This window comes from Panthera leo, chromosome B1 (genome assembly GCF_018350215.1).
Source record: "Panthera leo isolate Ple1 chromosome B1, P.leo_Ple1_pat1.1, whole genome shotgun sequence".
In the NCBI taxonomy this organism is placed as follows: domain Eukaryota; kingdom Metazoa; phylum Chordata; class Mammalia; order Carnivora; family Felidae; genus Panthera; species Panthera leo.
In genome coordinates, this window is record NC_056682.1 from 157,608,423 (window position 1) to 157,620,464 (window position 12,042).

At 37.0% G+C, this 12,042-nt stretch overlaps 1 pseudogene; it reads left to right on the forward strand.

The window, feature by feature from the left end:
- Positions 1 to 9,747: 9,747 nt before the first annotated feature.
- LOC122218508 lies at positions 9,748 to 10,148 on the forward strand (annotated as a pseudogene).
- The last annotated feature ends 1,894 nt before the right edge of the window (positions 10,149 to 12,042 follow it).

A 12,042-nucleotide genomic window follows, 5' to 3' on the forward strand; every position in this document is an offset into this window, starting at 1 on the left:
AAGTTAGTCTTTATTTTACCTTCACAGGAGAAGTAATCTCACAGAGTACAGAATTCTAGGTTGGACTTTTTTTCCCTCTCAACCCTTTAAATATTTCTTTCCACTCTCTTCTTGCTTGCATGTTTTTTGAGAAAATATTGGATGTGATTTTTATCTTTGCTTCTCTAGGGGTAAGGTACTTTTTTCCTGTGGCTTCTTTCAAGATTTTTTCTTTATCTTTGATTTTCTGTAGTTTGAAAATAATATGCCTAGGAGTAGTGTTTTTTGACATTCATTCTGCTCAGTGTTCTCTGAGCTTCCTAAATCTATGGTTTGGTGTCTGACATTAATTTGGAGAAATTCTATCATTATTTTGTTCCAACATTTTTTTTTCTGTTCCCTTCTCTTTATTATATATCTGGTATTCTCATTACGTGTTTGTTATACCTTTAGTAATTGTCTCACAGTCCTTAGATTGATTTCTTTCTTCTTTCTTTCTTTCTTTCTTTCTTTCTTTCTTTCTTGTCTTTATTCTCTTTGCTTTTCAGTTTTAGGTTTCAACTGATAGATCCTCATGCTCAGAGACTCTTTCTTCAGCAGTATCCAATCTGCTAGTCATCCACTGGGATGGTTAATTTTGTGAGTGAACTTGATTGGGCTAAGGAATGCACAGATGGCTGACAAACAGTTTTTTTCTGGATGTGTCTGTGAGAGTGCCTCTAGAAGAGGCATGTGCATCAGTAGACTTAGTAATTAAGATTACCCTCTCTGGAACCATCCAAATGGTTAAGGAGCAAAAAGAAGGGGAAGAGAAAGAGGCAGAAGAAGAAGACGAAGAAGAAGAAAGAGAGAGAGAGAGATAAAGAAAGAGAATGAGGAGAAAAAGAAGAGAAGAGAAGAGAAGAGAAGAGAAGAGAAGAGAAGAGAAGAGAAGAGAAGAGGAGGGGAGGGGAGGGGGGAGGGGAGGGGGGAGTGGAAGGGAGGGGAGGGGGGGAGGGGAGGAGAGAAGAGAAGAGAAGAGAAGAGAAGAGAAGAGAAGAGAAGAGAAGAGAAGAGAAAGGAAAAAAGTCCAAGGAAGGGCTGGTTCTTACTCTCTCCTCTTGAAATGGGAAATTCATCCTTTCCTGCTCTTGGACATTGGAACTCCTTTTTCTCAGACCTTCAGACTCCAGGACATCACAAGTGTCCCTTCCAGTTTTCACACTTTCAGCCTTGGACAAGGAGTTATACCATCAACTTCCCTGATTCTCAGGACTTTTGACATGAGCTGAATTATATCACCAACTTCTCTGGTTCTCCAACTTGCAGAAGACAGATTGTGTGATTTCTCATCCTCCACAATCAGGTGAGTAAAATTCTTTTTTTTTTTAATGTTTATTTATTTTTGAGAGAGAGACAGAGAGAGTGATTAGGTAAGGGGCAGAGAGAGAGGGAGATACATAATCTGAAGCAGGCTCCAGGCTCTGATCTGTCATCACAGAACCTGATGCGGGGCTTGAACTCATGAACAAGGAGATCATGACCTGAGTGAAGTTGGACATTTGACCGACTGAGCCACCCATATGCCCCAGGTGAGTAAATTTCTATAATAAATCTACTCTTATACATATATCTATATATTTTGCTGGTTCTGCTTCTCTGGAAAACCCTGACTAATACATGCACCAAAGGCATTCTTCATTTCTTTTACAGGATTTTTGACCTCTAGCATGTCTGTTTGGTTCTTTCTAGGATTTCCATCTCTCTGCTTATGTTGCCCACCTGTTTTACATTTTATCTACTTTATGCATCAGAGCCCTTTGAATGTTATTCACAGTCATTTTCAATTCCTGGTCTGAAAATTCCAGCATCCCTGCCATGTCTAGTTCTGAACCTTGCTCTGTCCTTTCCAGTTCTGTTTTTTGCCTTTTATTAAGTCTTGTAATTTCCTTCTGAGAGCTATACATGAAGTACTTGGAAAAATGAACTTCTTTAAATAGGCCTTTAATAACTGGTGGTAAGATATAGAAGGAGGGGAAGCGTTCTATAGTCCTATGATTAGGTGCCGGTCTTTGAGTGAGCCTGTGCCTCTGGACTGTAAACTTTACAAGTCTTTGTTGGGTTTTTCTCCCCCGCCTCAGGTAGGACAGAATGGCTACAGTGGGCTGAAGTTGGATATTTCCTTTCTCTCACTTGGCAAGATAGTGCTGACTGGAGTTGGATAGTTTTATTCCCCCGGGTCAGTAAGGCTCTGGTTAACAAATAATCCAGTAGGTTAGGCTCTGGTTAACTAGTTTCCCCTGAAGGCGTGCCTTGTTAGGATGAACAGAATTCTCTGGTATGTTTCAAAATGTTTCCTTTTCTCTTCCTCCTGCAAGAAGCAGGAGGGGATTTTTCTCAGATATTTACTGAAGGAAACTGCTTGAGCTCCTGGAGGTAAATCTCACAAAAATTGTGGGGGCATTTTTATGACACAGTCCCCCTGGAGTTGTCCACATTGATCTTACAGAAATTTATCAATTTCAGTTCAGGTTTCCCTACCTGGCAGTTCCCATTGCAGCGTCCACTCTTGAGTCTCTGTTCTGTTGAGTTGTGCCTTCCTTTTTTGGTCTATCTGAATCTCTAATCTTTGGCTGAGCAGTTTGTCAGGCATCCTCCCCTCTCTTATGGATCCAAGATGAGTTGTTGATTTTTCAGCCTGTTCAGATTTTTACTTGTTGTTGGGATGGAGTGGTGACTTCCAAGTTCCTTAAATGCTGAACCAAGACCCAGAACTGATTTATACACAACTCTATGTCTCTGTAATCTGATTAGAGTTCTATGTGTCCATCCTCAGACCATTCACGTTCATGCTCACACTTGGATTGATTTCTGATATTACACGTTTTTAACTTTCATTCTAATATTTGATGGTTTGGATGTTGCAATTAATGACTTCTATCTTGTTGACTTCAATTATTTGAAAATGTGCTCAAAACAAATGTTTCTCTGCCCCACTACCCAATAGGTATATATATCTTAAAAATCTATTGTTCTTCAGTATTTTTAGCCCAGTTGTCTCTTTTCTTGTCTCCTTTTCCTTTTCCTTCCGTGGCTTAGAATTTCTGGTGGTTGTTAGATCTGAGCTATCAGGAACTCGATTATAAGAAAACAACAGTGCTGTCACGGCACCATGCAGAAGCAATGACAATTGTCTCTAGTGCCATTCAGCATTCAATCCCCCAAATATTTTGTTCACTCCATGCCAATAAGGGAATAAAGGTATAGCTCCATATTTCAAGGAATTTGGAATATAATAGTGGAATAAAAACATGTACATATTACTATAACAGAATGTCATTTAAAATGTGGGCCAACAAGGTAAAAAGTGTTATTCAATTTAATTCAAGGAATACTGAGTGTATTAACAAGCACTGTGCTGCGGGCTCAGTGGAAAATGATGTTTTCTTAGCAGCTCTCTGTCTAATGAGAGAGACAGGAAAGTAAACAAACCATTATGATACACTGAGGAAAGTGCTATGATAGAAAAATGCTATAATAGTTCAAAATAGAAAGAGTCACATCCCACACACTACTCTGTTGTAATGCAGGTTTTTGGTTTTGTGTTTAAAGATTTTAGAATAATAGGGGCAAAAAAACTTCTAAAGATCCTTAATGAGAAAAGTTGCATTAGATACTTGGCTGAATCCAGAAAATGGTACATATGTTGACAAGTTCTTTTGCTAAGACTTACTGCTTTGAGAAGTGCAAACTCAGGCAGAAATATTCTCAGAGACTTTCATCTTTTAAGATAGCCTCAATTGTCTCTAAAACTTACTTGGTCAGCAAAATTCTATTAATCAAAACACAGAAGCTTACACATTTGCCAGATAACTTCTACAGAAGGATAAGCCATGTTAACTATAATCAAACACAAAATTTTAGAAGCATAAACAATTAAAGCATAACAGAGAGGGAGGGACGCAAACCATAAGAGACTCTAGAATACAAACTGATGATGGAGGGGGGAGTGGAGGAGAGGGGAAAATGGGCGATGGGCATTGAGGAGGGCACTTGTTGGGATGAGCAGTGGGTGTTGTATATAAGCCAATTTGACAATAAGTTATATTTAAAAACAATTAAAGCAGGAGGATTTGGAATAGATGAGCTGGAGAAGTCTTGTGCATGACACTTCAGCCTCTCAGATTTGTTCTTTATTTCAAGTTACACTGGACATAGCTCTAATGATTAATACTTGACATAATTCAATGAATATCTATATTTTTACACTTTAGAATTTATAAAACTATGTAATATAGGTTTCCTCATTTCAGTCCCATAAATACACTTTGGAATAATCATAATTCCAATTCTATAAACAAGAACAGAGATTGAAGAAGATAAGAAATAGCAAGCTGGCTAAGTCACACCTTGAGCCATCTCTTCTAATGTCAAGTTCAGTGATTTTTCTAAAACATTTTATGTAGCTCCTGGAAAAATATTTGTTCTAGATTTTGTGATTTAACTTTAATTTTGATTTATTTTTACCTTATAAGCTGTTAGTTTTCTGCAGAAAAATCTATCCAGTCTTTCTCATCTTATCATTAAACTTTTCAAAATATTAGTTGGGGTAGAAATTTTCAATACATAAAACCTAAAATAAATAAAAGTTCTAAAGTACTTGACGCCTTCCAAAAGGGCTTTGCATTAATTTCATGTAGATATTTCTTTCAACAGAAAGAAATTAATTAGTTTAAAAATGTATGTTTGTGACCATTCACCATACCCACATCCTCCAATTTGTATTGAATATTTAAAAAAATCCATTTGATTCTTTAAGGATACTTAAGAGTGATCTAAAACAATTAAACTGATTAAAAGTAGTACAAAATGGCTTAAATGACACACCAAATAAGTTTGTTTTCACATTGTCACATTGGTAGACATTTGTATTCTCTAATTTAAGCACGAATGTTCAATGTGAGTGATACAGCTTCCAAGGGGACAAAAATTGGTTCTTGGGGTATAAAAAATGTTAGATATTATAATGATGTGAAGTCCTCCAAAGAGCCTCAGTTCATCAACATATATACAGTACATCTTTGGTATTAAGTGTTATAGAGATGGGCAATTAGGGGAAAAAATGGTCAAAAAAGGCTAGTTGGAGAAGGGGACAATAATGAAAAAAAAAAAAGGTTGAGATATATAGTTCTAAAGATTATACCTGAGAAGATCTCAGTGTTCTGTATTGTAAAAATAGAGGTGATGGAGGTGTCAGTTGTGGGGGAGAGATTGCTTAAATTGTTGAATTTTATAAAATGGAAAAGACAGGTTCAGTATGTCGGTCTACTGTATAGTTATCACTTATCCACAATTCCAAAATCCCAAAACTGCTTTAAAATTTAGAAGTTTTTCATAAGTTGATATCTAAAAAATAACAAATTTAGATATCCCTGAAATCTCATTTCCCACGTTTCCTTTGGTAGACTACAAAGTGCTGTTTCAGCAGACCTGAGTTAACTCAATAGAAGAACAAACTAATAACATCCAATGCTAGTTCCAGAGCCCCCACTCCTTCTTGCCAGTGAAGACACTTCCTTGACCTCAGAAACTTCCATTTCTTCATGGTCACCTAGATGTCCCCTGCCACCTGCACTTTTCATCATGTAAGTGATGAACATTTTGGAGGCTGGGGGCTTCTTCTAGATTTAATTCCACACTGTGTCCAGCCCAGTTATATCAGACTAAACATAACCCTGACTTGAATTGATGTGAGGCTATTTACTACCTATATTGATACCACTTAATGTAAAGAACCATTCCTGAGACACCAGAAAAAAAGAACATATTTACTTACAGAGTGCTGCTCCAAATGTCACTGGAATGTTATTAAATATATAGAATATCAATGGTAATTTCCTTTCTAAAATTCAAAAAAATTCCTAGTTTCAAAACTCATCTGGCCCCAGGGTTTCAGATAAAGGTTACAAGCATGCAGGAAAAACAAAGTTTTGCTAGGGAACTTGAGATAACATAACAAGGTGTACGTGGTGCAAAATAGGAAAGGAAAGAAACTATTTCTGTGAACAGCGGATTTGTGCTCAAAGGTGGGTTGGATATGACCCCCAAATGTATGTGATATGAACTTTAGAGATTATTTCCTTAAAGCTATGGTCCTTTACTATATATAAATATATTCCACAGGCCTGCACACCTTCCAACTGGTAGTATTTACATTGTTTTGCCTTAGGGTTTCCTCTGAGGCCAAGGTAGGTTGTTACCCCTCCTTAAACCACCAGTCTTTCACAGATGGCTGGCAGTATTTGCTATATAAATCTTCTGATTCCTTTCCTTTTCTTTTCATTTTGTTTTGTTTTGTTTTTGTTTTTGTTTTTAAATAGGCTCTACTCCCAGCATGGAGCCTGACATGGGGCTTGAACTAGGGTCTCTGAGTTCAAGACCTGAGCTGAAATCAAGGGTCAGATTCTTTAATGGACTGAGTCACTCAGGTGCCCCTGATTCCTTTACTTTTTGAAGTAAGTGGGTTTTAATAATGTTCCAATGGGGTTAAATCCTAGTTACCCACAGCATAGGTGGCTTGATAGCATATTCTATAAGCTGCCTCACTGCCATTTTTAATTCTGTACTTTTTTTAAAATTTTGTTTGTTTATTTATTTATTTTGAGAGAGAGAGATACAGCACAAGTGTGGGAGGGGCAGAGAGATCGGGAGAGTGAGAATCCCAAGCAGGCTACACATTGCTAGCACAGAATCTGACAGGGGCCCGAACCCACGAAACCACAAGATCGTAACCTGAGCAGAAACCAAGAGTCAAATGCTTAACTGACTTTTCTACTGGTACTTTTCTACTGGTGTTTACTACCTCTTCCAAATACTATTGGTGCTTTCTTCTCTCTCAGTCTAATCCTGGGGGAACTCAAACTAAAACAAAGACGTTTAATTTTTCCAGTTTTTACTAAGAACTGAAGTTCTTTGATTGAATCCCACATTAGTGTCAGGGCTTCTGTTACTTATAGTATTCTAATGTTGTCTGCTTGCCTGCCTGCCTGGCTTTCTAAAAACTTGATTTTACAGTCCTTATGATTTTCCATCTGCCCCTTAATGTTTTTGCAATATCACCTTCAGCCAATACTGTTCTCTTCAAACTGCTTGATTATTTGCCTGTTGTCTAGTCCCATAACCTACTGATAATTAATGATATACCAGCTGGATTAAACATCTATCAAGAATCTCCATTGGATCCAGATGCTTCTCTATGTCAGAATATCTTGGTTTCAACAGCATAGATTCAAGCCCAATAATGATCAGTTTGCTTTATTCCACTCTAATTAAGTGGGCTGTGTCTAGCCATGTTCTGAGATAATAAGATCTTATGAATCATGGTAATTATCATCATCATAATAAAAAAGTTATGGGAGACTTACTAAGTGTCATGACCCTTGTTAAATGATTTACTGTTGTGTCTCATATCTATGAACCAGCTCTGTTTATCATCACACTGAGACCTAGAAAGTGAAGTAACATACTCAAAGGCATATAACTGGGAAGATAGAGTAACAATTAGTCCCCAGGACATTTCATTGCAGAATCCAGGCTTTTTAACCAGTATACTGTGATATCTCTCTAAGTTCTGTCAAAATAAGGAATTCTTGCCCCTTGGAAAAAAGTCTTAGTCCAGTGTTAGTCATTAGATGCCGTTTAGCCATGACCTCAGGGCCCTAAAAGACTCCTTTTATTCAGGATATGCCAAGATTCCCAATATTGGTAGCCTACAAATTTGACCTTTTTTTGCTTTTGCTTACTGTCTTTTACATATCAATAGCAATAACCGAGCAAGAGATACAATTCTACTAAAACTCCAGCTTTTGAACATTTGCATTATATGACTTATGAATAACACGTGTTAGAAGCAGTCTTAAGATGTTTAAAAAAAGAGCAAGATAAATATGACATTAAAAGCAGGGCTTATTTTGTCTCTCAAGACATTGTTGTATTACAAATGCTTGTTTAATAGTTTAATCATTACAAGATGCTTGTGTGATTAATATCTACTTATTATTCAAATCCTCAAATGGAGCTTTCCTTGCAGATAACCTCCCATCTAAACACTGATGTTTAAATTTTTTTTAACATTTTCGTCTATTTTTGAGAGACAGAGAGAGCATGAGCAGGGGAGAGGCAAAGAGAGAGGGAGACACAGAATCCAAAGCAGGCTCCAGGCTCTAATCTGTCAGCACAGAACCTGATGTAGGGCTCAAACTCATGAGCCATGAGATCATGACCTGAGCCAAAGTCGGACGCTCAACTGACTGAGCCACCCAAGTGCTTCTAAACACTAATGTTTAGCACACAGATGTGTGATGAACATTGAAGCTATCACTGCATGCCTATCTTGAGTCAGACATTTTTACATACATTATTATGATAAAGCCTCCCAATAACCTTGGAGAATATAGATCATCTACATTTTCCTTTTCAGAGAAACTGAAAATGAGAAGATTTTGACCAGCTGCTCAAAGTCACAGCTTTTAATTAAGAATTCAGTTGGATTTTAAGTTTCCTTTTTAGCCAATGTTCCCATTTAAAATGATAATAATAGGGGCGCCTGGGTGGCTCGGTCAGTTGAGCGTCCGACTTCGGCTCAGGTCATGATCTCGCGGTCAATGAGTTCGAGCACCGCATCGGGCTCTGTGCTGGCAGCTCGGAGCCTGGAGCCTGTTTCAGATTCTGTGTCTCCCTCTCTCTCTGACCCTCCCCCGTTCATGCTCTATCTCTCCCTGTCTCAAAAATAAATAAATGTTAAAAAAATTTAAAAAAAAATGATAATAATAATTGTGATCAAATATCCATGATAAAAAATTCAGTGTTAACCATTTTTGAGTTTATAGTTCAGTGGCATCAAGTACATTCACACTGTTGTGCAACCAGCACCTCTATCCATCTCTAAAACAGTTTTTCTACCTTCCCAAACTGAAACTGTATCCAGTAAACAATAATTACCCATTATCCCTCTCCATGGACCCTGACAAACACAACTGCATCCCCATTTCTATAAATTTGACTACTTTAAAAACTTCGTGTAAGTGCAATCATACAATATTTGTCTTTTTGTTACTGGCCTATTTCACTCAGCATAATGTCTTCAAGGTTTATCCAAGTTGCAGTAAATTTCAGAATTTCCTTCCCTTTTAAAGCTGAATAGTATTCCATGGTAAATATATGTCACATTGTGTTTATCCATTCATTTATTGACTTGCACACTTGGGTTGCTTCCACATTTTGGCTATCATGAATAAAAGTGCTATGAACATGGGTGTGCACATAACTGTTCAATCACTGCTTTCAGTTCTTTTATGCATATACCCAGAAATGGAAATCCTGGATCATATGGTAATTTTTTGAGGAAACGCCATACAGTTTTTTACAGAGGCTATCCCATATTACATTCCCACTAGCAGTGTGCAAGTGTTTCAGTTTCTTCACATATTCATCAACGCTTTGCTTTTTTGTTGTTTTGTTTTGTTTTGTAATAGCCATTCTAAGAGGTACGAACTGGTGTCTCATTTTGGTTTGAATTGCATTTCCCTCATGATTCCATTGGTCGTTTTAATCTCTTGACAAAACCCTTTGATATACAAACATTTTTAATTTTGATATAATCCAATTTATCTAATTTTTCTTTTGTTGCTCATGCTTTTGATATCATACCCAAGAAATCACTAACAAATCCAAGAGCATAGCCTTCCTGTGCTGTTTCTCTCTTTTGCTCAGGCCCATGGCACGGGAAGGATGGGCAAGTGTCACAGCCTTTGTGCTGCCAGGATAGCTCCATCCTGGAAATGAGATCAGAAGTGGCATGATAAACAGTACAAGAAAGTCAATTTGGGCACAGCCCTGAAGGCCAATCCTTTTGGAGGTGGTTGCCATGCAAAGGGAATTGTACTGGAAGAAGTAGGGGTTGAAGCTAAAAGTCCAAATTCTGGCATCAGGAAATGTGTCAGGGTCCTGCTGATCAAGAATGGCAGAAGAAATCACAGCCTTTGTACCCAAATGTGATTGGATTTTATTGAGTAAAATGATGAAATTCTGGTTGCTGGATTTGGTCACAAAAGTCATGATGCTGGTGACTCAAAGTGGCCAATATCTCTCTTTTGTACTTCTACAGAGGAAAGAAAGAAAGACCAATATAATAAGTTTTGATGGTGAAAACATGACAGCAATAAATTTTCATAAGCCAAAAAAAAAAAAAAATCCAAGAGCATGAAGCTGTCTTTATTTTCTTTTAAGAAGCTTACAGTTTTAGCTCTTATGTCTTTGATGTATCTTGAGTTAATTTTTGCATATGGTATGAAGTACAGATCCAACTTCATTCATTTGCATATAGATAATCCAGTTTTGTCAGAACCAGTTGCTGAAAGAACTATCTTTTCCCCTATTTAATAGTCTTGGCAACCTTGTAGAAATCATATGACCATATATGAGAAAGTTTATTTCTGGGATCTCTATTTCATCTGTTTTTGTTCCTGTTTTTATGCCAGTACTACCCTGTTTTGTTTACCTTGTAATTAAGTTTGGAATCAGAAAGGGTGATACTTCCAACTTTGTTGTTTTCAGGGTTGTTTTTAGCTATTAACAGTCCCTTAAGATTCCATGTGAATTTAAACAGGGTGCCTGGGCGGCTCAGTCAGTTAAATGCCTGACTTCAGCTCAGGTCATGATCTCACAGCTCGTGAGTTCAAACCTCACGTTGGGCTCTATGCTGACAGCTCAGAACCTGGAGTCTGTTTCAGATTCTGTGTCTCTCTCTCCTTCTCTCTCTCTCTCTCTCAAAAATAAACTTTGAAAAGTTGAAAAGATTCCATGTGAATTTAAAAAATTTTGTAAATATTTTTGCAAAAAACACCACCAGGATTTTTATATGAATTACACTGAATCTGCAGATTGCTTTGGGTGTGTTGACATCATAACAATATTACATCTCTCAGTCAGTGAACACAGGAAATAAACTTTCCACTTATATTTGTCTTTAACTTATTTCAGCAACGCTTGGTATTTTCCAGTGTACAAGTCTTTTACCTCCTTGGTTAAGTTTATTCCTAAATATTTTATTCTGTGATGCTATTATAAATGGAATTGGTTTCTTAATTTTTATTCAGATTGTTCATTGCTAACATGCAAAAATGCAACTGATTTCTGTGTTGATTTGGTATTCTGCAAATTTGCTAAATTTGTTTATTACTTCTAACTGCATTTTTGTGGAAGGCTATTTCTTTATGGCATATCATTTTGTTATGTCACACTGCCTTTACTGTTGGCTTGAATTCCAGTGACTATCCATGCAATTGTGGCAAAGACATAACTCTTATTTGTTTTTTCATCTTGGGGCTATGAAAATAATGATTAAACAATAACAATAACAATGTGATTAAGAACATAGATTTTGGCAAAAGTTGATTTGGCCCTTTATTTGCTTTATTTCCTGAGCATCTTTTATTTATTTATGTTTAACGAGGCTTATAAGTATCGTCACTTGCTAGTGCTTAATATATGAGCCTCAGATTTCTCTTCTATTACTTGGGTATGATCAAAAGTTGTAAGGATTCAATAAAGTGTCTGGCTCATACATCAGTAAATGTTAGAAAATGTCATCTCACAGTATCCCCATATCAAATGAATCAAATGAAATAATATATATGAAAATACATTGTGACCCAATAAACTCTCTTATAAAATAATACTTTTTAAAGCATATATTTTTTAATTTACTTTTTCCCACAAGACTTCTGCAGGAGAAATGAGTTCTTAGTTCTGGAAGACAAAATGATCATTAAAATATTCTCTGCTCTTGCTTTCTCCCACTGGACCACTAAAAATCACCCACTGATCATGAGGAACCCCATTATTTCTACAATCCCTCTGTCAATACTAACAAGTTCTTTCTAAACATGTAGCTACTTCAGGGCACCTGCGTGGCTCTGTTGGTTAAGTGACTGACTTGGCTCAGGTCATGACCTTGTGGTTTGTGAGTTCAAGCCCCGTGTTGGGCTCTGTGCTGACAGCTCAGATCCTAGATCCTGCTTTGGA